This window comes from Cololabis saira, unplaced genomic scaffold (genome assembly GCF_033807715.1).
Source record: "Cololabis saira isolate AMF1-May2022 unplaced genomic scaffold, fColSai1.1 scf032, whole genome shotgun sequence".
NCBI classification, from domain to species: Eukaryota; Metazoa; Chordata; class Actinopteri; order Beloniformes; family Belonidae; genus Cololabis; species Cololabis saira.
In genome coordinates this window covers 342501-365000 of record NW_026906196.1, presented here as the reverse complement: position 1 = coordinate 365000, position 22500 = coordinate 342501, and the positions used below count along the sequence as shown (strand labels likewise).

At 45.8% G+C, this 22500-nt stretch overlaps 20 non-coding genes and 1 pseudogene across 20 annotated transcripts; all 21 read left to right on the top strand.

The window, feature by feature from the left end:
* Window positions 1-194: 194 nt before the first annotated feature.
* On the top strand, window positions 195-313 carry LOC133429036 (5S ribosomal RNA). The gene has a single exon (XR_009774004.1). It is a non-coding gene; the product is annotated as a 5S ribosomal RNA (ribosomal RNA).
* Window positions 314-530: 217 nt separating this feature from the next.
* Window positions 531-649, top strand: LOC133429576 (5S ribosomal RNA). The gene has a single exon (XR_009774497.1). It is a non-coding gene; the product is annotated as a 5S ribosomal RNA (ribosomal RNA).
* A 317-nt stretch (window positions 650-966) lies between these two features.
* On the top strand, window positions 967-1085 carry LOC133429124 (5S ribosomal RNA). Its single transcript, XR_009774089.1, has one exon. It is a non-coding gene; the product is annotated as a 5S ribosomal RNA (ribosomal RNA).
* A 199-nt stretch (window positions 1086-1284) lies between these two features.
* On the top strand, window positions 1285-1403 carry LOC133429751 (5S ribosomal RNA). The gene has a single exon (XR_009774665.1). It is a non-coding gene; the product is annotated as a 5S ribosomal RNA (ribosomal RNA).
* A 199-nt stretch (window positions 1404-1602) lies between these two features.
* On the top strand, window positions 1603-1721 carry LOC133429025 (5S ribosomal RNA). The gene has a single exon (XR_009773994.1). It is a non-coding gene; the product is annotated as a 5S ribosomal RNA (ribosomal RNA).
* A 467-nt stretch (window positions 1722-2188) lies between these two features.
* Window positions 2189-2307, top strand: LOC133428998 (5S ribosomal RNA). Its single transcript, XR_009773969.1, has one exon. It is a non-coding gene; the product is annotated as a 5S ribosomal RNA (ribosomal RNA).
* A 199-nt stretch (window positions 2308-2506) lies between these two features.
* LOC133429014 (5S ribosomal RNA) lies at window positions 2507-2625 on the top strand. The gene has a single exon (XR_009773984.1). It is a non-coding gene; the product is annotated as a 5S ribosomal RNA (ribosomal RNA).
* A 317-nt stretch (window positions 2626-2942) lies between these two features.
* On the top strand, window positions 2943-3061 carry LOC133429123 (5S ribosomal RNA). Its single transcript, XR_009774088.1, has one exon. It is a non-coding gene; the product is annotated as a 5S ribosomal RNA (ribosomal RNA).
* A 199-nt stretch (window positions 3062-3260) lies between these two features.
* LOC133429685 (5S ribosomal RNA) lies at window positions 3261-3379 on the top strand. Its single transcript, XR_009774601.1, has one exon. It is a non-coding gene; the product is annotated as a 5S ribosomal RNA (ribosomal RNA).
* Window positions 3380-3596: 217 nt separating this feature from the next.
* LOC133429003 (5S ribosomal RNA) lies at window positions 3597-3715 on the top strand. The gene has a single exon (XR_009773973.1). It is a non-coding gene; the product is annotated as a 5S ribosomal RNA (ribosomal RNA).
* Window positions 3716-3914: 199 nt separating this feature from the next.
* Window positions 3915-4033, top strand: LOC133428976 (5S ribosomal RNA). Its single transcript, XR_009773948.1, has one exon. It is a non-coding gene; the product is annotated as a 5S ribosomal RNA (ribosomal RNA).
* A 217-nt stretch (window positions 4034-4250) lies between these two features.
* Window positions 4251-4369, top strand: LOC133429735 (5S ribosomal RNA). Its single transcript, XR_009774650.1, has one exon. It is a non-coding gene; the product is annotated as a 5S ribosomal RNA (ribosomal RNA).
* A 199-nt stretch (window positions 4370-4568) lies between these two features.
* On the top strand, window positions 4569-4687 carry LOC133428971 (5S ribosomal RNA). Its single transcript, XR_009773943.1, has one exon. It is a non-coding gene; the product is annotated as a 5S ribosomal RNA (ribosomal RNA).
* A 200-nt stretch (window positions 4688-4887) lies between these two features.
* Window positions 4888-5006, top strand: LOC133428986 (5S ribosomal RNA). The gene has a single exon (XR_009773957.1). It is a non-coding gene; the product is annotated as a 5S ribosomal RNA (ribosomal RNA).
* Window positions 5007-5205: 199 nt separating this feature from the next.
* Window positions 5206-5324, top strand: LOC133429122 (5S ribosomal RNA). The gene has a single exon (XR_009774087.1). It is a non-coding gene; the product is annotated as a 5S ribosomal RNA (ribosomal RNA).
* A 199-nt stretch (window positions 5325-5523) lies between these two features.
* On the top strand, window positions 5524-5642 carry LOC133429592 (5S ribosomal RNA). The gene has a single exon (XR_009774512.1). It is a non-coding gene; the product is annotated as a 5S ribosomal RNA (ribosomal RNA).
* A 199-nt stretch (window positions 5643-5841) lies between these two features.
* On the top strand, window positions 5842-5960 carry LOC133429365 (5S ribosomal RNA). The gene has a single exon (XR_009774294.1). It is a non-coding gene; the product is annotated as a 5S ribosomal RNA (ribosomal RNA).
* A 216-nt stretch (window positions 5961-6176) lies between these two features.
* On the top strand, window positions 6177-6295 carry LOC133429616 (5S ribosomal RNA). The gene has a single exon (XR_009774535.1). It is a non-coding gene; the product is annotated as a 5S ribosomal RNA (ribosomal RNA).
* Window positions 6296-6494: 199 nt separating this feature from the next.
* Window positions 6495-6613, top strand: LOC133429272 (5S ribosomal RNA; annotated as a pseudogene).
* A 223-nt stretch (window positions 6614-6836) lies between these two features.
* Window positions 6837-6955, top strand: LOC133429585 (5S ribosomal RNA). Its single transcript, XR_009774505.1, has one exon. It is a non-coding gene; the product is annotated as a 5S ribosomal RNA (ribosomal RNA).
* Window positions 6956-7154: 199 nt separating this feature from the next.
* LOC133429536 (5S ribosomal RNA) lies at window positions 7155-7273 on the top strand. The gene has a single exon (XR_009774458.1). It is a non-coding gene; the product is annotated as a 5S ribosomal RNA (ribosomal RNA).
* The last annotated feature ends 15227 nt before the right edge of the window (window positions 7274-22500 follow it).

The window sequence follows — 22500 nt, the reverse complement described above, 5'->3', positions numbered from 1 at the left end:
AACCAGCAGAAAGCGCTCTCGCTTAATCTACCCACACATATTTCAACGTGGTAACAGCGACAGCTCACGTCCTAAAGTGTTTTGCACATGGTTAAGGCACTTTAACTCCAACAAATAAAACCAAAAAATCAATGACTTATATTCTATGACTTATCTTCAACTCCATATAAGAGGTATTTCAAGCTGCAGCTTCTGCTTACGGCCATACCAGCCTGGATGCGCCCGATCTCGTCTGATCTCGGAAGCTAAGCAGGGTCGGGCCTGGTTAGTACTTGGATGGGAGACCGCCTGGGAATACCAGGTGCTGTAAGCTTTTTCAACCAGCAGAGAACCCTCTAGCTTAATCTACCCACACATATTTCAACGTGGTAACAGCGACAGCTCACGTCCTAAAGTGTTTTGCACATGGTTAAGGCACTTTCACTCCAACAAATAAGCGCTTCTAAATTATTATCACCAACAAATCAATGACTTGTATTATATGACTTATCTTCAACTCCATATAAGAAGTATTTCAAGCTGCAGCTTCAGCTTACGGCCATACCAGCCTGGATGCGCCCGATCCCATCTGATCTAGGAAGCTAAGCAGGGTCGGGCCTGGTTAGTACTTGGATGGGAGACCGCCTGGGAATACCAGGTGCTGTAAGCTTTTTCAACCAGCAGAGAGTGCTCTCGCTTAATCTACCCACACATATTTCATCGTGGTAACAGCGACATCTCACGTCCTAAAGTGTTTTGCACATAGTTAAGGCACCTTAACTCCAACAAATAAGCGCTTCTAAATTATTATCACCAACAAATCAATGACATATATTCTATGACTTATCTTCAACTCCATATAAGAAGTATTTCAAGCTGCTGGTTGAAAAAGCTTACAGCACCTGGTATTCCCAGGCGGTCTCCCATCCAAGTACTAACCAGGGCCGACCCTGCTTAGCTTCCGAGATCAGACGAGATCGGGCTTCTGCTTACGGCCATACCAGCCTGGATGCGCCCAATCTCGTCTGATCTCGGAAGCTAAGCAGGGTCGGGCCTGGTTAGTACTTGAATGGGAGACCGCCTGGGAATACCAGGTGCTGTAAGTTTTTTCAACCAGCAGAGAGCGCTCTCGCTTAATCTACCCACACATATTTCAACGTGGTAAAAGCGACAGCTCACGTCCTTAAGTGTTTTGCACATGGTTAAGGCACTTTAACTCCAACAAATAAAACCAACAAATCTATGACCTATATTCTATGACTTATCTTCAACTCCATATAAGAGGTATTTCAAGCTGCAGCTTCTGCTTACGGCCATACCAGCCTGGATGCGCCCGATCTCGTCTGATCTCGGAAGCTAAGCAGGGTCGGCCCTGGTTAGTACTTGGATGGGAGACCGCCTGGGAATACCAGGTGCTGTAAGCATTTTCAACCAGCAGAGAGCGCTCTCGCTTAATCTACCCACACATATTTCAACGTGGTAACAGCGACAGCTCACGTCCTAAAGTGTTTTGCACATGGTTAAGGCACTTTAACTCCAACAAATAAAACCAACAAATCAATGACTTATATTCTATGACTTATCTTCAACTCCATATAAGAGGTATTTCAAGCTGCAGCTTCTGCTTACGGCCATACCAGCCTGGATGCGCCCGATCTCGTCTGATCTCGGAAGCTAAGCAGGGTCGGGCCTGGTTAGTACTTGGATGGGAGACCGCCTGGGAATACCAGGTGCTGTAAGCTTTTTCAACCAGCAGAGAACGCTCTCGCTTAATCTACCCACACATATTTCAACGTGGTAACAGCGACAGCTCACGTCCTAAAGTGTTTTGCACATAGTTAAGGCACCTTAACTCCAACAAATAAGCGCTTCTAAATTATTATCACCAACAAATCAATGACATATATTCTATGACTTATCTTCAACTCCATATAAGAAGTATTTCAAGCTGCTGGTTGAAAAAGCTTACAGCACCTGGTATTCCCAGGCGGTCTCCCATCCAAGTACTAACCAGGGCCGACCCTGCTTAGCTTCCGAGATCAGACGAGATCGGGCTTCTGCTTACGGCCATACCAGCCTGGATGCGCCCAATCTCGTCTGATCTCGGAGGCTAAGCAGGGTCGGGCCTGGTTAGTACTTGAATCCCAGGCGGTCTATTCTATGACTTATCTTCAACTCCATATAAGAGGTATTTCAAGCTGCAGCTTCTGCTTACGGCCATACCAGCCTGGATGCGCCCGATCTCGTCTGATCTAGGAAGCTAAGCAGGGTCGGGCCTGGTTAGTACTTGGATGGGAGACCGCCTGGGAATACCAGGTGCTGTAAGCTTTTTCAACCAGCAGAGAGTGCTCTCGCTTAATCTACCCACACATATTTCAACGTGGTAACAGCGACAGCTCACGTCCTAAAGTGTTTTGCACATGGTTAAGGCACTTTAACTCCAACAAATAAAACCAACAAATCAATGACTTATATTCTATGACTTATCTTCAACTCCATATAAGAGGTATTTCAAGCTGCAGCTTCTGCTTACGGCCATACCAGCCTGGATGCGCCCGATCTCGTCTGATCTCGGAAGCTAAGCAGGGTCGGGCCTGGTTAGTACTTGGATGGGAGACCGCCTGGGAATACCAGGTGCTGTAAGCTTTTTCAACCAGCAGAGAACGCTCTCGCTTAATCTACCCACACATATTTCAACGTGGTAACAGCGACAGCTCACGTCCTAAAGTGTTTTGCACATAGTTAAGGCACCTTAACTCCAACAAATAAGCGCTTCTAAATTATTATCACCAACAAATCAATGACATATATTCTATGACTTATCTTCAACTCCATATAAGAAGTATTTCAAGCTGCTGGTTGAAAAAGCTTACAGCACCTGGTATTCCCAGGCGGTCTCCCATCCAAGTACTAACCAGGGCCGATCCTGCTTAGCTTCCGAGATCAGACGAGATCGGGCTTCTGCTTACGGCCATACCAGCCTGGATGCGCCCAATCTCGTCTGATCTCGGAAGCTAAGCAGGGTCGGGCCTGGTTAGTACTTGAATGGGAGACCGCCTGGGAATACCAGGTGCTGTAAGTTTTTTCAACCAGCAGAGAGCGCTCTCGCTTAATCTACCCACACATATTTCAACGTGGTAAAAGCAACAGCTCACGTCCTTAAGTGTTTTGCACATGGTTAAGGCACTTTAACTCCAACAAATAAAACCAACAAATCTATGACCTATATTCTATGACTTATCTTCAACTCCATATAAGAGGTATTTCAAGCTGCAGCTTCTGCTTACGGCCATACCAGCCTGGATGCGCCCGATCTCGTCTGATCTCGGAAGCTAAGCAGGGTCGGCCCTGGTTAGTACTTGGATGGGAGACCGCCTGGGAATACCAGGTGCTGTAAGCTTTTTCAACCAGCAGAGAACCCTCTAGCTTAATCTACCCACACATATTTCAACGTGGTAACAGCGACAGCTCACGTCCTAAAGTGTTTTGCACATGGTTAAGGCACTTTAACTCCAACAAATAAGCGCTTCTAAATTATTATCACCAACAAATCAATGACTTGTATTATATGACTTATCTTCAACTCCATATAAGAAGTATTTCAAGCTGCAGCTTCAGCTTACGGCCATACCAGCCTGGATGCGCCCGATCTCGTCTGATCTCGGAAGCTAAGCAGGGTCGGGCCTGGTTAGTACTTGGATGGGAGACCGCCTGGGAATACCAGGTGCTGTAAGCTTTTTCAACCAGCAGAGAGTGCTCTCGCTTAATCTACCCACACATATTTCAACGTGGTAACAGCGACAGCTCACGTCCTAAAGTGTTTTGCACATGGTTAAGGCACTTTAACTCCAACAAATAAAACCAACAAATCAATGACTTATATTCTATGACTTATCTTCAACTCCATATAAGAGGTATTTCAAGCTGCAGCTTCTGCTTACGGCCATACCAGCCTGGATGCGCCCGATCTCGTCTGATCTCGGGAGCTAAGCAGGGTCGGGCCTGGTTAGTACTTGGATGGGAGACCGCCTGGGAATACTAGGTGCTGTAAGCTTTTTCAACCAGCAGAGAACGCTCTCGCTTAATCTACCCACACATATTTCAACGTGGTAACAGCGACAGCTCACGTCCTAAAGTGTTTTGCACATAGTTAAGGCACCTTAACTCCAACAAATAAGCGCTTCTAAATTATTATCACCAACAAATCAATGACATATATTCTATGACTTATCTTCAACTCCATATAAGAAGTATTTCAAGCTGCAGCTTCTGCTTACGGCCATACCAGCCTGGATGCGCCTGATCTCGTCTGATCTCAGAAGCTAAGCAGGGTCGGGCCTGGTTAGTACTTGGATGGGAGACTGCCTGGGAGTACCAGGTGCTGTAAGCTTTTTCAACCAGCAGAGAACGCTCTCGCTTTATCTAGCCACACATATTTCAACGTGGTAACTGCGACAGCTCACGTCCTAAAGTGTTTTGCACATGGTTAAGGCACTTTAACTCCAACAAATAAAACCAACAGATCAATGACTTATATTCTATGACTTATCTTCAACTCCATATAAGAGGTATTTCAAGCTGCAGCTTCTACTTACGGCCATACCAGCCTGGATGCGCCCGGTCTCGTCTGATCTCGGAAGCTAAGCAGGGTCGGGCCTGGTTAGTACTTGGATGGGAGACCGCCTGGGAATACCAGGTGCTGTAAGCTTTTTCAACCTGCAGTAGAGCGCTCTCGCTTAATCTACCGACACATATTTCAACGTGGTAACAGCGACAGCTCACGTCCTAAAGTGTTTTGCACATGGTTAAGGCACTTTAACTCCAACAAATAAAACCAACAGATCAATGACTTATATTCTATGACTTATCTTCAACTCCATATAAGAGGTATTTCAAGCTACAGCTTCTGCTAACGGCCATACCAGCCTGGATGCGCCCGATCTCGTCTGATCTCGGAAGCTAAGCAGGGTCGGGCCTGGTTAGTACTTGGATGGGAGACCGCCTGGGAATAGCAGGTGCTGTAAGCTTTTTCAACCTGCAGAGAGCGCTCTCGCTTAATCTACCCACACATATTTCAACGTGGTAACAGCGACAGCTCACGTCCTAAAGGGTTTTGCACATGGTTAAGGCGCTTTAACTCCAACAAATAAAACCAACAAATCAATGACTTATATTCTATGACTTATCTTCAACTCCATATAAGAGGTATTTCAAGCAGGAGCTTCTGCTTACGGCCATACCAGCCTGGATGCGCCCAATCTCGTCTGATCTCGGAAGCTAAGCAGGGTCGGGCCTGGTTAGTACTTGAATGGGAGACCGCCTGGGAATACCAGGTGCTGTAAGTTTTTTCAACCAGCAGAGAGCGCTCTCGCTTAATCTACCCACACATATTTCAACGTGGTAAAAGCGACAGCTCACGTCCTAAAGTGTTTTGCACATGGTTAAGGCACTTTAACTCCAACAAATAAAACCAACAGATCAATGACTTATATTCTATGACTTATCTTCAACTCCATATAAGAGGTATTTCAAGCTACAGCTTCTGCTTACGGCCATACCAGCCTGGATGCGCCCGATCTCGTCTGATCTCGGAAGCTAAGCAGGGTCGGGCCTGGTTAGTACTTGGATGGGAGACCGCCTGGGAATAGCAGGTGCTGTAAGCTTTTTCAACCTGCAGAGAGCGCTCTCGCTTAATCTACCCACACATATTTCAACGTGGTAACAGCGACAGCTCACGTCCTAAAGGGTTTTGCACATGGTTAAGGCACTTTAACTCCAACAAATAAAACCAACAAATCAATGACTTATATGCTATGACTTATTTTCAACTCCATATAAGAGGTATTTCAAGCTGCAGCTTCTGCTTACAGCCATACCATCCTGGATGCGCCCGATCTCGTCTGATCTCGGAAGCTAAGCAGGGTCGGGCCTGGTTAGTACTTGGATGGGAGACCGCCTGGGAATACCAGGTGCTGTAAGCTTTTTCAACCAGCAGAGAGCGCTCTCGCTTAATCTACCCACACAAATTTCAACGTGGTAACAGCGACAGCTCACGTCCTAAAGTGTTTTGCACATGGTTAAGGCACTTTAACTCCAACAAATAAGCGCTTCTAAATTATTATCACCAACAAATCAATGACTTATATTATATGACTATCTTCAACTCCATATAAGAGGTATTTCAAGCTGCAGCTTCAGCTCACGGCCATACCAGCCTGGATGCGCCCGATCTCGTCTGATCTCGGAAGCTAAGCAGGGTCGGGCCTGGTTAGTACTTGGATGGGAGACCGCCTGGGAATACCAGGTGCTGTAAGCTTTTTCAACCTGCAGAGAGCGCTCTCGCTTAATCTACCCACACATATTTTAACGTGGTAACAGCGACAGCTCACGTCCTAAAGTGTTTTGCACATGCTTAAGGCACCTTAACTCCAACAAATAAAACCAACAGATCAATGACTTATATTCTATGACTTATCTTCAACTCCATATAAGAGGTATTTCAAGCTGCAGCTTCAGCTTACGGCCATACCAGCCTGGATGCGCCCGATCTCGCCTGATCTCGGAAGCTAAGCATGGTCGGGCCTGGTTAGTACTTGGATGGGAGACCGCCTGGGTTTACCAGGTGCTGTAAGCATTTTCAACCAGCAGAGAGCGCTCTCACTTAATCTACCCACACATATTTCAACGTGGTAACAGCGACAGCTCACGTCCTAAAGTGTTTTGCACATGGTTAAGGCACTTTAACTCCAACAAATAAGCGCTTCTAAATTATTATCACCAACAAATCAATGACTCATATTATATGACTTATCTTCAACTCCATATAAGAGGTATTTCAAGCTGCAGCTTCAGTTTCAGCTTACGGCCATACCAGCCTGGATGCGCCCGATCTCGTCTGATCTCAGAAGCTAAGCAGGGTTGGGCCTGGTTAGTACTTGGATGGGAGACCGCCTGGGAATACCAGGTGCTGTAAGCTTTTTCAACCAGCAGAGAGCGCTCTCGCTTAATCTACCCACACATATTTCAACGTGGTAACAGCGACAGCTCACGTCCTAAAGTGTTTTGCACATGGTTAAGGCACTTTAACTCCAACAAATAAAACCAACAAATCAATGACTTATATTCTATGACTTATCTTCAACTCCATATAAGAGGTATTTCAAGCTGCAGCTTCTGCTTACGGCCATACCAGCCTGGATGCGCCTGATCTCGTCTGATCTCGGAAGCTAAGCAGGGTCGGGCCTGGTTAGTACTTGGATGGGAGACCGCCTGGGAATACCAGGTGCTGTAAGCTTTTTCAACCTGCAGAGAGCGCTCTCGCTTAATCTACCCACACATATTTTAACGTGGTAACAGCGACAGCTCACGTCCTAAAGTGTTTTGTGTAGCAAGCACAATGGATAACAACTTAATTGATAGGCTAATTGACCATTAATGAGAATTAGTGAAAAATGTTTAGAAAAACCAGGTTCGGCTGCTGAGCTCAATGTGTATAGTGTGAATGACCAACCAGAGGCAGAAACGTTTCAAGTTGAATATGCATATTAATATTTAAACAAACAAACAAAAAAACACATTTGCATTAATATTGAAAATAACAAACTGGGGCCCTTTAAGTTGTTCAATGTTCAAGGTTCAATGTTCAGTTCAGTCAGTCAGTTCAGACTTAAGGATTTGGGATTGGGACTGGGGTTTGGACTGGGGCTTGGGCAGAGGTTGGGACTGGGGTTTGGACTGGGGGGTTCTCCCTATTGGGGAGAAGGCACAAGCCTACCACACATGATGGGGACTGTGGGAGGAGAGTCCAGGCTCGATCTCAGGTTCAGTTCCAGGACTGGGGAAAGCTCACCATCTAACACAAAAAACCTGGCCTGAAAGGCCAGGTGAAACGAACCAAAAATCAGTGTTTGTTGCAACAATTCAATCATTCATAAATCAAACAATTCTTCTTTTCAAATTCTTTTAGCATGCTTTTAGATCATTTTAAATGCTTTTAAATGCTTTTTAAATGCTTTTAAATCACAATATTTTTCCAAAATCAATTACTTCATGAGCTCAAATAATCATTTCAAAACAAACCAAAAGTTACAAATCAACTCAAAATAAATACAGCTCAAGCCATCAGATATAAGAGCTCAGTGTTCAGGCATTGTGGCCTGGTGAACATTCAACCATTAGCTTTCAAACATTAGCTTGTTTTTGTATCAACCTCAATGTTAACCGATCAACCAAACCAGTGACTATAGTTTGAGTAAACTCACCGCTGAGTAGGAATGAAATCTCTGGCACACAGCCGGGCAGCACACCTAACACTGCTAACACTGCTTGAGCACACCAAACATTTAGCTGGCAGGAAGTGGACTGAGGAGGAAGTGAAGGGGGATGTGACATCACTAAAAGCTTTGACTGTCAGGAACAGACAGGAGTGGTAACCATGGCTACCTGGGTTACACTTTCCCCCCCTTTTCTCAGGTACGTCCCTGTACATGTTAGTAGCTTAGTGTCAACTGGTTTTGGTCGATTGATCAGTACATTACATAGAACACTGTTCGCATTCAGGAACACCTGGGCCTGTCAAGGCATATGCTAATGCAGTAGTTAACCCATGAAATAATGATTTTGCTGCATCTGATTGCCCAGGTTTTGAATAATGTAATCGGTCTGGTGGTTTTGAGGCTCTAGATGAACGCCTGACCTCAACCACGGGGAGGTCGTCACTAGTGTCCGAGATTGAAGAATCCGAGGTAAGTGGTGCGTCCGGGGATTGGGTTATGTCTTCATGATCAGAGTCAGAACTTAGTTCTGGTGTTCCAGGTAAAGGTAAGTTTTCTTGGGTTTCAGGGTCGTCAGGTAAGTCTGAGGTTTCAGGTATGGGATCAGGTAAGTATGAGTTTTCAGGGTTGTCATTGCCATCAGGTGAGTTGGAATTAGGTAAGTTGGATAGGTTCAGAGGAGCATCCTCTGGTAATGCACCAGAGGATATGCTCTCCATGGGTGTTGGAACCATGAGAGATGGGTTTGGAACGTGAATTACTGTTGTGAATTTAGGAGGTTCAGAATTGTACCAGCGAGATGGGATGGTTTCCTCTTCATCTGATAGGTCTTCTGAGTTGGTATGATTATCTGGTTGCGGGAGTGGTTTTGGTCTGAGTGGCTGTTTCTTCGGTTGAGATATTACAGGTGCAGGTAAGTACCCACAAGGGAGTAGAAGATCCCTGTGTAATGTTCGAGAAGGCTTGTCCTTGTTCTCAGGTCTGACGGTGTAAACAGGAAGAGTACCAGCTCTTTTAACAACGATGTACACGTCAGATTCCCATTTGTCTGCTAGTTTGTGTTTGCCTCTCAAGCGTACATTTCTGACCAAAACACGATCTCCAACAGATAATTCGGAGGCAGTGACATGCTTGTCAAATCTGGCTTTGTTTCTTTGCATGACTTTCTCTGCATTTCCAGTCGCTATTTTATAGCTTTCCTCCAGGTGAGATTTGAGATCTTGAACATATTGAGAATGAGAAGAAGTTTGGTTGTCTGTAACAGGCAGTCCAAAAGCTAAATCAATGGGGAGTCTCGGTTGACGTCCGAACATAAGTTCGTAAGGCGTGAATCCGGTGACATCATTCCTGGTGCAGTTGTATGCATGCACTAGTGGTTTGACAAAATCCTTCCAGTTACTTTTGTCCTGTTCTGTTAGAGTTCCGAGCATGTTCAACAGTGTACGATTGAATCGTTCCACTGGGTTTCCTCTGGGGTGATATGGTGTTGTCCGGATTTTGTGTATTCCCGTTACTTTGCAAAGTTCCTTTATTGTTCGGGATTCAAAATCTGGTCCTTGATCACTGTGGAGTTTTTCAGGAATTCCGTAATGAATTAGAAAGTTATCCCATAGACATTTGGCAACAGTTTTGGCTTTTTGATTTGGTGTGGGTATTGCAACAGCATATTTCGTGAAATGGTCCGTCATTACAAGAATGTCTTTGATCCTTCCATCTGGTTCCAGTGATAAGAAATCCATGCATACGAGTTCCAGCGGTCTTGTTGTCTTTATGTTGACAAGAGGTGCAGCCTTCTCAGGTAAGGATTTCCTTTTCACACACCTTTCACAGGTTTTGATCTTTGTGATTACATCAGCAGACATCCTTGGCCAATAAAATCTGGTTCGGACCAGATCAAGTGTCCTGTCCATTCCCATATGGCCCATACGGTCATGCAGACCAATGAGAACTTGGTTTCGCAGTTCTTGTGGTAAGACCAGTTGGAAAGAACATTGAGAACCGATTTGCCTCTTTCTTACAAGAACGTTGTTCCGGAGCTCCAAACGATTCAGTTCTTTAAGAAGAAGTGGCAGGTCGGGAAGTTCATCCCTCAAGGTAGGAGGGGGTGTGATTCCACTTTCCAGTTGAGTTATCACATGCTGTATGACTGGGTCAGTTCTTTGTTTTGCAGCGATCTCAGTTTCTGTAAGTTGAGGAATGACTGAGGATCCGAACTGCTGGTCATGTGTAAAACTGTCTGGGAGGGCTGTAAGGGACATGGAAAGGGATTGGACAAGAGTCTGTGTTGGGGGATAGGAACTGTAGACAAGCTGTCTGTCACAAATGGCTTGAACAGTGGGTTGGTCAATGGGAATGAGTTCAGAATCAGGCAAATGATGTTCCCAGAACTTTAGTATTCGCTCCCTTTCCTTTTGAGATTTGAAATCGTCCAACAGATCACCATGTGGTCTGCGGGAAAGCCCATCTGCATCAGCAGCTTGCTTGCCTGCTCGATACAGGATCTTGAAGGAATAGGTGGAAAGTGAGGCAAGCCACCTGTAGCTGGCTGCATCCAGTTTAGCTGTTGTCAAGAGGTAAGTAAGAGGATTACTGTCCGTTACAACTGTGAAATCATTGCCATATAGATAGTCACTGAACTTTTCAGTTACTGCCCATTTGAGAGCTAGGAATTCCAGTTTATGTGCTGGATAACGGGATTCACTGCGAGAGAGTCCTCTGCTCGCATAAGCAATGACTCTGTTCTGTCCTTCCTGCTCCTGATATAGCACAGCTCCCAGACCAATGGAGCTGGCATCAGTATGCAGTAGGTATGGTTTTTGGGGGTCAGCAAAAGCTAGAACTGGAGCAGTAGTGAGTTTCTGAATTACAGTGTCATAAGCCTCCTGACAAGCAGGTGTCCAACGGTTTCCAAAGTGCTCTTTGGGATTCAAATATTGTTCTGGTTTAATTGTTGCTCTGAACTTTTTCTGGGATGGCGGGTAGCCAGATGTGAGATCATGGAGGGGTTTGACAATAGCAGAATAGCCTTTTATGTATCTTCTGTAGTACCCCGCAAATCCAAGATAGGATCTGAGTTCCTTCAAGGTTTTGGGTACTGGCCAGGTAGTGAGTGCTTTAATCTTGTCTGGATCAGTCTCAACGCCATTGCGTGAAACTACATGTCCCAAGTATTTCACAGATGTTTGAAAAAACTTGCATTTTTCAACCGAGAGTTTGAGACCAAACTCTTTCAGCCGGTTGAGCACTTTCATTAGCCTTGCTTCATGTTCTTCCAAGGTAGGTGCAAAGATGATTAAATCATCAATGAAGACAAGGACCTCCTTCAAGTTCATTTCTCCCATGCATTTCTCCATTAGCCTTTGAAAAGTGCTCGGTGCATTTGTTACTCCTTGGGGCATGCGATTCCATTCCCAAAATCCTAAGGGACATACAAAGGCAGTTTTTACTTTATCTGCTTCCTCCATTTCAATTTGGTAATAACCTGATTTTAGGTCGAGTACCGAGAACCATTCAGAGCCAGAGAGGGCTGTGAAGGCATCTTCAAGTTTTGGCAAGGCATAAGCATCCTTGATGGTCTGTAAGTTCAACTTCCTGTAATCAATGCAAAGTCGTACAGTGCCATTTTTCTTCCTTACCACCACGATGGGTGATGCAAAGGGTGATTCAGATTCACGGATCATTCCGCTTTCAAAGAGTTCCTGCAGATGTGTGCGAACAGCATCAACATCTTGAGGATGGATGGGTCTTGGCCTTTGCTTGAATGGAGTTTCATCTGAAAGTTTGATTCGGTGAGTAACTTTATCAGTTTTGCCAAAGTCAAGGTCATGTTTAGCAAAGACTTCTGGGATGCTGCTAAGCTTTGCTGTAATGCGCTCTCTCCATTCAGATGAGAGAGGTGAGTCACCGAAGTCGAAGTTCAGTGACTGAGATGAAGAATGCACTGAATCAGATGCAATTTGCTCTTTTGTAATGACTGTGTTGATTGCACTCATTTGTGCAATAAGAGATCTGGCAGGGATGATAACATCATGATCAGATTCATTGCTCACAATGACAGGCAACTGACAGGGTTGATGTTTAGAACAGTCAACCAAGCATGCTTGAACAATCAAGCTGCCAGGTAGAGAGAATGAGCATGGATGCTCAATAACAGCGTTTTGCAAAAAGCAATTGGCAGATGTTCCTTCCAGAACCACTGTTCCTCTTGGAGGAATGGTTTGGGGATTATTGCCGTGGAGTCTGATTACACCATGATTGGATTGGTTGTATCTCAGCTCAAGAATCTTCAGTACCGCTCTGTACCCATATGGGAGTGAATGATTCATTGGCAGATTGTCTTCCAGACTTCTCTCATAGAGAACATCAAGTGTGTTCGTGCCAATAAGAACCAAGGACTGCATTGATTGGACATCAGGTACCACCAAAGCAAGAGTGTGTATGTCTATGGACGTGCCAAGGAACTCAGCAGGAAAAGTAACATCAAGTTCGATGTAGCCCATGTAAGGCACACTCTGACCATTAGCCCCCTCAACTTCCAGTAATTCAACCAGTGGTTTGATTTCTTGGTCAGAAAGGAAACTGGAATAAAAGGAATGGGGGACCGTTGTCACCTGAGATCCTGTATCTAATAGACAGTTGAATTGTGTTCCTTTGATGAATACTTGTGCTGTGCTTTTGGTACCGATGAGTCCTTTTGGTAATTTGCAGATATGAGAAGTGGGTTGTGATTGTTTACAATTCACGGGACATTGTTTCACTGCAGCCTCTGGTTGTCCCTCCACAGAGACTGCTTTCAGTTTGATTTATTCGTTTTGTTCTTCATGTCCCATGTCTGTTGTTTCTGTTGTAGTTGCTTTTTCTTTTCCATCACCAAAGTGGGATTGGCTTCATTACTGCAGGATGTAATGATGTGACCGTCCTCACCACACTTGAAACAGTACCAAGGCCTTGGTCTGGTAGAGGACTGGGGCACAGCATAAGCAGATGGGTTAGCCTTTGATGAAGTGGCTTTTGTTTTCTTCTGCAAAAGCAGTGATGTCAATTGATTCTGCAGTTCATTCATTTGCTTCTGGAGATCTTTAATTGCATTGCCGTCATGTTCTGATGTTGCACCACAGGCACATGCACTGTGTGAGCTCAAGTGAACATGTTTCTTGGATGTACTTGCTTGTTTTTTCATGCATGTTTCTTTTGCCAGCTGTCTGTCTTCCTCAGTGCGCAGCAAGACCAGTAGCTCTGAAAAGGAAGGATGGTGTTCCTTTTTCTGTTCAAGCAGATTTGTTATTACTGCATTTTCCAGGCATCCACGACTAAATTGTCGGATGAGATGTTTCTCTGCTTCAGCAGACTGAACTCCGCCTCTTTTCACTACAGTATTCAAGGTAAGTTGTAGACGCTGTAGATAGGCGGAGTATTTTTCATCTTGATTTTGATAAGTAGTCAAGAATTGAGCGAAAAGCTCGTCTCCATCCTGAACAGTAGCAAAGGCTGCGTCAAGAACCTGTAAATATGTAGCAGGTACTGCTTCAGGTCCAAGACCTTTAATTACCTCGGCTGCAGGAGACAGCAAGCTCGAGAAGATGCGCCTTGTGACATTCATGGCAGACATGCTAGGGTCTGCGAGCAATATATCGATTTGAGAACGCCAGGTCTCATAGTCTGTTTCGTTACTGGCTTTCTCTGGTTTCCCAGAGAAAGCCCGAAGTTTGAGTGGGGACATTGAATGAGAAGTGAAATCCTCTTTCCTCAAAATATGTTCCACCACAACTGTCTGTACTTCAGGGGGATTCAAATCATCAGCTGAGAGGGAAACTGTTCTGGTAACACGTCTTGTGTTTCCATTTCCTGTGTTTTCCTCCTTTTCAACTTTGAGAACAGCAGTCACTTCCTCCTCACTGGATTCTTTCAGTTCCTTGCTCATTTGAGTGAGCATGTCCTTTAACACGCTCTCAAAACTTTTGCCAGTAGACATGGCTACATCAGTAATTTGTTTGAGATATTTTTCAGTGTGTGTACCACCCACAATAGCTGTGTACTCATTTGCAAGAGATGTTATATTATAGACAACTCCTTCATCCTCCATTTCTTGCACCATTGGTAACAGTGACTCTGAAGTGATTAGGGCGGAGTCATTTTCAATTCAATTCAATTTTATTTATATAGCGTCTAATACAACAGAGTTGTCTCTAGACGCTTTACAGAGACCCATACCCAGAACATGACCCCCGAGCAGTTATTACATAAACAATGGCAGGTAAAAACTCCCCTAGTGGGAGAAAAACCTTAAGCCAAACAGTGGCAAGGAAAAACTCCCCTTTAGGAGGGAAGAAACCTTGAGCAGGACCAGGCTCATCAGGGGGGACCCTCCTGCCGAGGGCCAGACTGGTGGGTCAGGGACGGCAACAGCACAGCAGGCAGGTGGAAGCAGCAACGGGATGACCGGGGGTGGGGACCGCAGGCCAGCACACAGCTCCCGAAGCTCCGGCCCAATCAGCAAGTCCCAGGTTGGGGTGCAGGGTCAGGAAAAGACTTGTGCTCCGTAATGCAAGCTACAAGCCACCCACGGCCACCTGCAGGACAAAAGAGAGAAAAGGGAGGAGAAGGGGGGGCCAGCAACGGGATGACCAGGGGTGAGGACCGCAGGCCAGCACGCAGCTCCCGAAGCTCCGGCCCAATCATCAAGTCCCAGGTTGGGGTGCAGGGTCGGGGAAAGGTTGAGAAGGGGCAGGGCCAGGGAGAGGAGTCTTGAGGGACGAACATTCTCCCCCGCCCAAAAGGGGCCGTTACCCTGCCCCCCTCACTCCCACACTGCAGGTTCCGGTGTCCGGCAAAGGATGCTGCAACATGGACAAAAGAGAGAAAAGGGAGGAGAAGGGGGGGCCAGCACAAGAAACCACAGGAGCGACTCTGACACACTAAAGTTTACACTACCTAGAGATTTACCAACACCAGCTAGAGGTTTACTAAACACTAACTATAGGCTTTACTAAACAGAAATGTTTTAAGTTTAGTTTTAAAGGTGGAGGTGGTGTCAGCCCCCTTAACCCAGATTGGAAGTTGGTTCCATAGTAGTGGCGCCTGATAGCAGAACGCCCGCCCTCCAAATCTACATTTAGATACTCTAGGAACTACGAGTAAACCTGCACTCTGAGAACGGAGAGCTCTGACAGGAACATAAGGCACTATCAGGTCTTGCAAATAATGCGGAGCTAAGCCGTTTTGGGCTTTATACGCAAGTAATAAAATTTTAAATTGGATTCTGAATTTTACGGGTAACCAATGGAGCGACGCTAACACTGGAGAGACGTGGTCTCTCCTGCTAATTCCTGTCAGTACTCGTGCTGCTGCATTTTGGATCAGCTGGAGCCTATTCAGCAAATTACTTGGACATCCTGCTAACAACACATTACAGTAATCTAGTCTAGAAGATACAAACGCATGAACTAGTTTTTCTGCATCACTCTGTGAGAGGATTTTCCTAATCTTTGCAATATTACGGAGATGGAAAAAGGCTATTTTACAAACCTGATTGACATATGGTTTAAACGACAAATCCTGATCGAAAATAACACCAAGATTTCTCACAGTTGCACTGGAAGCCATCGCAACACCATCTAATCCCTTCCTAAGATGCTCTGGACCAAGAATGATAACCTCTGTTTTATCTGAATTTAGAAGCAGGAAATTTCTGGACATCCAGTCCTTGATGTCCCTAAGACATGCCTGAAGTTTAACTAACGGTTCTGTTTCATCCGGCTTCATAGACAAATAGAGCTGCGTATCATCAGCATAACAATGAAATTGTATGCCGTGATTCTGGATTATACTTCCCAACGGCTGCATGTATAAACTGAACAAGATTGGCCCTAGCACTGAACCCTGCGGAACACCATAACAGACCCTTGACTGTTCTGAAGAAACCTCATGTACATGAACAAACTGGAACCTGTCAGATAGGTATGATTTAAACCAACATAGAGCTGTCCCTTTAATCCCAACAACATGCTCTAACCTGTGCAGTAAAATGCCATGATCTATAGTGTCAAAAGCAGCACTGAGGTCCAGTAGAACCAGTATGGACACTAATCCCTTATCTGAGGCCATAAGGAGGTCATTCGTGACTCGAACAAGTGCTGTCTCTGTGCTATGATGCATTCTGAACCCTGACTGAAAGACTTCAAACAGATCATTTCTATACAAATAGTCACATAACTGGCTTGAAACTGCCTTTTCCAGAATTTTAGACACAAATGGAAGGTTGGAAATTGGTCTATAATTAGCTAAGGTGTCTGGGTCAAGAGAAGGTTTTTTAAGTAAAGGTTTAATTACTGCGACTTTGAAAACCTGTGGTACATATCCTAAACTTAGGGATAAGTTAATTTGGTCCAGTATTGTCGTACCAATAAGAGAAAAAATATGTTTGAATAGTCGAGTCGGGATGGGGTCTAACATACATGTGGTTGACTTAGCTCTATTAACGAGTGAAGTCAGCTCAGGGAGGTCTATAGGATCAAAACAGTCTAGAGACAAGTCAGAGCCTAGGGAAGTCGCTAAAGCTGAAGAAACACCTACAACCGGCTGGTTGATTTCTTCTCTAATTCTCGCGATTTTACTGTTGAAGAAGCCCATAAAGTCCTCACTACTGAGAGCTGCAGGAATGCACGGTTCATCTATAAACTCAACGACCAGGTTTTTGTGTTCAGTATCCAGAGGGTCTTCAACCCTTTCAACTCTTTCAATAGGGCCAAAGGTTGTTGTTAAAATGTCAAGAAGTTTGCGATCTGTCTCTGATGTGTTTGTGTCACTTTTGACAAGCACTGAATTGGCTAAATTAACCCCAAGTTTAACAAACTCCATTTTGACATGAAAATATGCAAATGAACCAAAAAAATAAATCAAAGGTATTCACACTTATTGAGCTCCTGGCTAGCTCACCAAGCTGTAGCAAGCACAATGGATAACAACTTAATTGATAGGCTAATTGACCATTAATGAGAATTAGTGAAAAATGTTTAGAAAAACCAGGTTCGGCTGCTGAGCTCAATGTGTATAGTGTGAATGACCAACCAGAGGCAGAAACGTTTCAAGTTGAATATGCATATTAATATTTAAACAAACAAACAAAAAAACACATTTGCATTAATATTGAAAATAACAAACTGGGGCCCTTTAAGTTGTTCAATGTTCAAGGTTCAATGTTCAGTTCAGTCAGTCAGTTCAGACTTAAGGATTTGGGATTGGGACTGGGGTTTGGACTGGGGCTTGGGCAGAGGTTGGGACTGGGGTTTGGACTGGGGGGTTCTCCCTATTGGGGAGAAGGCACAAGCCTACCACACATGATGGGGACTGTGGGAGGAGAGTCCAGGCTCGATCTCAGGTTCAGTTCCAGGACTGGGGAAAGCTCACCATCTAACACAAAAAACCTGGCCTGAAAGGCCAGGTGAAACGAACCAAAAATCAGTGTTTGTTGCAACAATTCAATCATTCATAAATCAAACAATTCTTCTTTTCAAATTCTTTTAGCATGCTTTTAGATCATTTTAAATGCTTTTAAATGCTTTTTAAATGCTTTTAAATCACAATATTTTTCCAAAATCAATTACTTCATGAGCTCAAATAATCATTTCAAAACAAACCAAAAGTTATAAATCAACTCAAAATAAATACAGCTCAAGCCATCAGATATAAGAGCTCAGTGTTCAGGCATTGTGGCCTGGTGAACATTCAACCATTAGCTTTCAAACATTAGCTTTCAAACATTAGCTTGTTTTTGTATCAACCTCAATGTTAACCGATCAACCAAACCAGTGACTATAGTTTGAGTAAACTCACCGCTGAGTAGGAATGAAATCTCTGGCACACAGCCGGGCAGCACACCTAACACTGCTAACACTGCTTGAGCACACCAAACATTCAGCTGGCAGGAAGTGGACTGAGGAGGAAGTGAAGGGGGATGTGACATCACTAAAAGCTTTGACTGTCAGGAACAGACAGGAGTGGTAACCATGGCTACCTGGGTTACATTTGCACATGCTTAAGGCACCTTAACTCCAACAAATAAGCGCTTCTAAATTATTATCACCAACAAATCAATGACATATATTCTATGACTTATCTTCTTTTTTTTTTTTTTTTTTTTTTTTTTTTTTTTACCTTGTCTGCACACATATTATTGATTGATACCATGACGGTAGAAACCAAAAGTGTATATATGTGCATTATTACTATATGTGATATATACATATATATACGCACACATATGCGTACACATACATAAATATACACATACAAACCCAGTGTTTTTTTTTTTTTTTTTTTTTTTTTTTTTTGGGGGGGGGAGGGGGTGGGGGGGGTGGTGACGACATCCACTGCCAATCCAGGAAGCAGGAACACACGGAGACACACGTCAAGCACTGGAAATCTGCAACAAAAAAACCACAAACAAAGCACGAAACCGGCACGGAGCCATCCAAAACACGAACAGCAATCGACCTAAATCTTGAGATCTGATCGCAGTCTGAGCTAAGCTATCGCTACCGCTACCTAAACCCAAAAACTAGAGAGCCAGCATGCAGGTGAACAAGCCAGTGTGTATGTCTATGTGTGTGTGTGTATGTATATGATCATGCATGTGTGTGTGTGTGTGTGTGTATGCATGTGACTAAATGACTATATGTGTGTGTGTGTGTGTGTGTGTGTGTGTGTGTGTGTGTGTGTGTGTGTGTGTGTGTGTGTGTGTGTGTGTGTGTGTGTGTGTGTGTGTGTGTAATAAACCAAACAAAGCTCCACCTGAAGTGTATCTATAGTGGGGGAGGGGGGGGGAGCAACCCCGCCACCCGTGAGACCAGAGGCCGACAAGGAAGAGCCCGGAACCCAGGCCACCGGCAACCCCACAGAGGGGAGAAGTAGGAGGGAGGCAACCCACCGCCTGCGAGGCCCCCCCCCCCACCCGGCGGCGGCCGAGGGGGCCTGCGGGCGGGGCCCCCACGGCGCGGAAAGAAGCAGCCAGGGACCCCGCGGCGGCGGACCGCGACCCAGGCAATCCCCGGCCACCCGGTCCGGGCCGGACACGCGGCCAGGAGGCCCTCACCCTTCAGGCCAACGACCCCCACCCGGCAGGGGGCCAGCCTGCCCGGAGAGACAGAGCCGCCCCGGCCGCCGACGCGGGCAGGCGCACCCGTCCCCCACGAAAGTGGCCCTCCAAGACCAGAGAGGCGCCCCGCCGTAGAGGCAGCGGGGGGGACCGGAGACGGGCCCGGAGAGAGGGAACCCCCCAACAAGGCGACACCCGCGCAGGCCCGACAACGGAGGGCGCCAGACCCAGGCATCCCATTCATTCATCCATTCACCTATCCGATACCTATACTAATAATAATATAATATACTATACATAATAATAATAATAATAATACTAATAATAATAATAATAATAATAATAATAATAATAACCATCTTTGTATAATATAATATTGATAAATTATTAAGTTTTTGATGTCCTCCATGGCAGGACCCTTCCATACCGCATTCTCACCGACACAGACATACGATCACGCACCGTTTCCCCCTCCCCGGGGGGATCCAGCACCGCCAGAAGGCACCCCAGGCTGCACGGCGGGCCCCGCCAGGCCCGGGTAACCCGACCCACCCGTCCCAGGCCCAGGCCGGTGAGGGAACGCGGGTGATGTGGGACCCCCTCCCGCCCCTTGTGTTGAGTGCATGTGATTAATGCCATAAAAACAGGGAGGAGGGAGGGCCAAGTATCGATTGACACAGACCCCCCCCCCCTCCCGAACTACGTGTCCTTGTCAAATGTATTTATTGAGTGTTGAATGTGCAGTGTCTATTTTGCTGTTAAAACCGTGAGGCGGGGAGTGCCAGGCCCCGCGGGACAGTGCCCCCCACGACCCGGACCCCCCGCCTTTCGCCTATGTGCGTATGAATCGTGTAGGGGGGGCAAGAGGGGGAGCGGAGGCCGAAGCCAGGAAGCAGGACCAGCAAAGCTGGCCCTGATAAGACACCCGCGTCCCCCCACCGGCCGTCCAGTAGACGGGGGCCGGCCCCCCGAGCCGGGCAAGGGCCCCACCGTACCCCCAAGGGCGCCCCCGGCGCCGCCGGAGCCCCCAGACGGAGGGGGAAACGGTCCAACATCCTCCCATTCATACTGACAACATAAGACATAGATACCTGGGAATGGCGCCACCCCGCCGCCGCGCCCGCCCGTGCACCCCCCGGTCAGGGGAGGCCCGCTCCCCGGACCCGGCCCCACCCCCCCCCGAGGCCACCCCGGCGGACACCCCAAGGGTCCCGGAGTCCCCACATCCGCAGGGGCACTTGGCCCCCGCCCAGCGACGGAGGACCAAGGCAGCAATGCCCCCCCAGCGCAGACAGCCACCCCCCACCCAGGCAGGGCCGGGCCCTCCGGGTGGGACCCCCACGTCCACGGCCCCGCCCCCCCCGGGAGGCCCGGAGACGCCCCAGCCACAGCCCCCCGCCCGAGCCCTCCCCAGCCACCCCCCCCCCACCGCCATGAGGTAACCCCCCCCACAGGCCCCCAAGGCCCCCACCGGCTAGGGACAGGGCCCCGCGGCCCCCCCCACCGCCCCCCAGGGGCCACCAGAGGCCCGCGCCCCAGACCCCCCAAGCCGACCCCCAACCCCAAGGGCTACGAGATCACCACCCCCCGCCCCCACTAGGTAACGAAGCCAATAAACGGGGACCACAGAGAGTGCAATTCCGCCGAATGTTGTTCAGTGGAGGCAGACATTATCTCACTACTAATATGATCTGATAAAAGATTCCTAAAATGGTTGATACATAAACTGGATTTTTGTTTCCAATTTACTAAAATGGTTTTCTTTGCGATACATAAGGCAGTGAGAACCCGGTGTGTCCAATTAGGATCTATTTGAGTGTCTCCCAGGTGACCTAATATACATACCGTGGGGCACACTGGGATTCTGTGGTTGATCCATGTGGATAAATCCTCACAAATCTCCTTCCAGAACCTCTGTACCGGTGTACAGAACCATAAAGCATGCATATAATTATCTGGGGTGTTCTCTGTGCACTGTGAACAGATATTAGAGGTGACAAAGCCCATCTGGAACATCCTTTGTCCAGTATAATGTATTCGGTGAAGAACTTTGTACTGTATAAGTTGTAGGTTTGGGTTTTTAGTCATAGTAAACGTATTTAAGCATATTTGTGACCAAGAAAACTGGTCGGTATTAAGAGAGAGATCCGCCTCCCACTTAGAGATCGGGAGAGAGACTGAATCGTCCAGTTTAGACACTAACCTGTAGAGTTTTGATAACAACTTTAAAGTGCTTAGATTCAATAAATCTATTATCTTAGCGGGAAGTTGTAAATCTAATTGGCTAATTTTGTATGTTTTATTTATTATTGCCTTAAGTTGTTGATACTCTAAAAATTTATTCCTGCTAACTCCGTATTGAACAATAAGTGTATTGAAAGGTACAAACTGTCCTCCTACAATTACGTGCTGTAAGTACCGTATTCCTTGATCTCTCCATTGAACGAAGTTAACCATCTTTTTATCATTTTTCACGATGTCTGGGTTGTTCCATATGGGTGTACGGTCACATGGAAAAAGTGAAATTTTAGCTATTTTAAGAAATTCCCACCAAGCTGATAAAGTTGTGCTAATATTAATGCTTTTGAAACATTGATGACGTTTGATACTTTGACTAATAAATGGTAACTCTGAGATTTCTAGTTCATTACAAAACACTTGCTCTGAGTCCAGCCATTGACTATCTAAAGGATGATCTTTTGACCATTTTACAATATACTGTAACTTACTGGCTATGAAGTAATACTGAAAATTAGGTAATTCTAAACCTCCATATTCTTTGGATTTTTGCAATGTCTTTAAACTAATACGTGGAGTTTTATTTTTCCACAGAAATTTTGATACATATGAGTCCAACGATTTAAACCAGGAAAGAGGGGGTTTGCATGGTATCATTGAGAAAAAATAATTTACTTTTGGTAAAACAATCATTTTAATGGTGGCTATTCTACCCATGAGCGAAATGGGGAGAGAGCTCCATCTGGAAAGATCATCTTCTATTTTCTTTATAAGCTGAACATGATTTAATTTTATTAACTCTGACAGCCTAGGGGAGATGTTTATGCCTAAATATCTAATGTTCCCTGATTGTAATTGAGTATTGGTTATATTCCTAAAATTGCAGTTAACACACAAAACAGTGGATTTAGACCAATT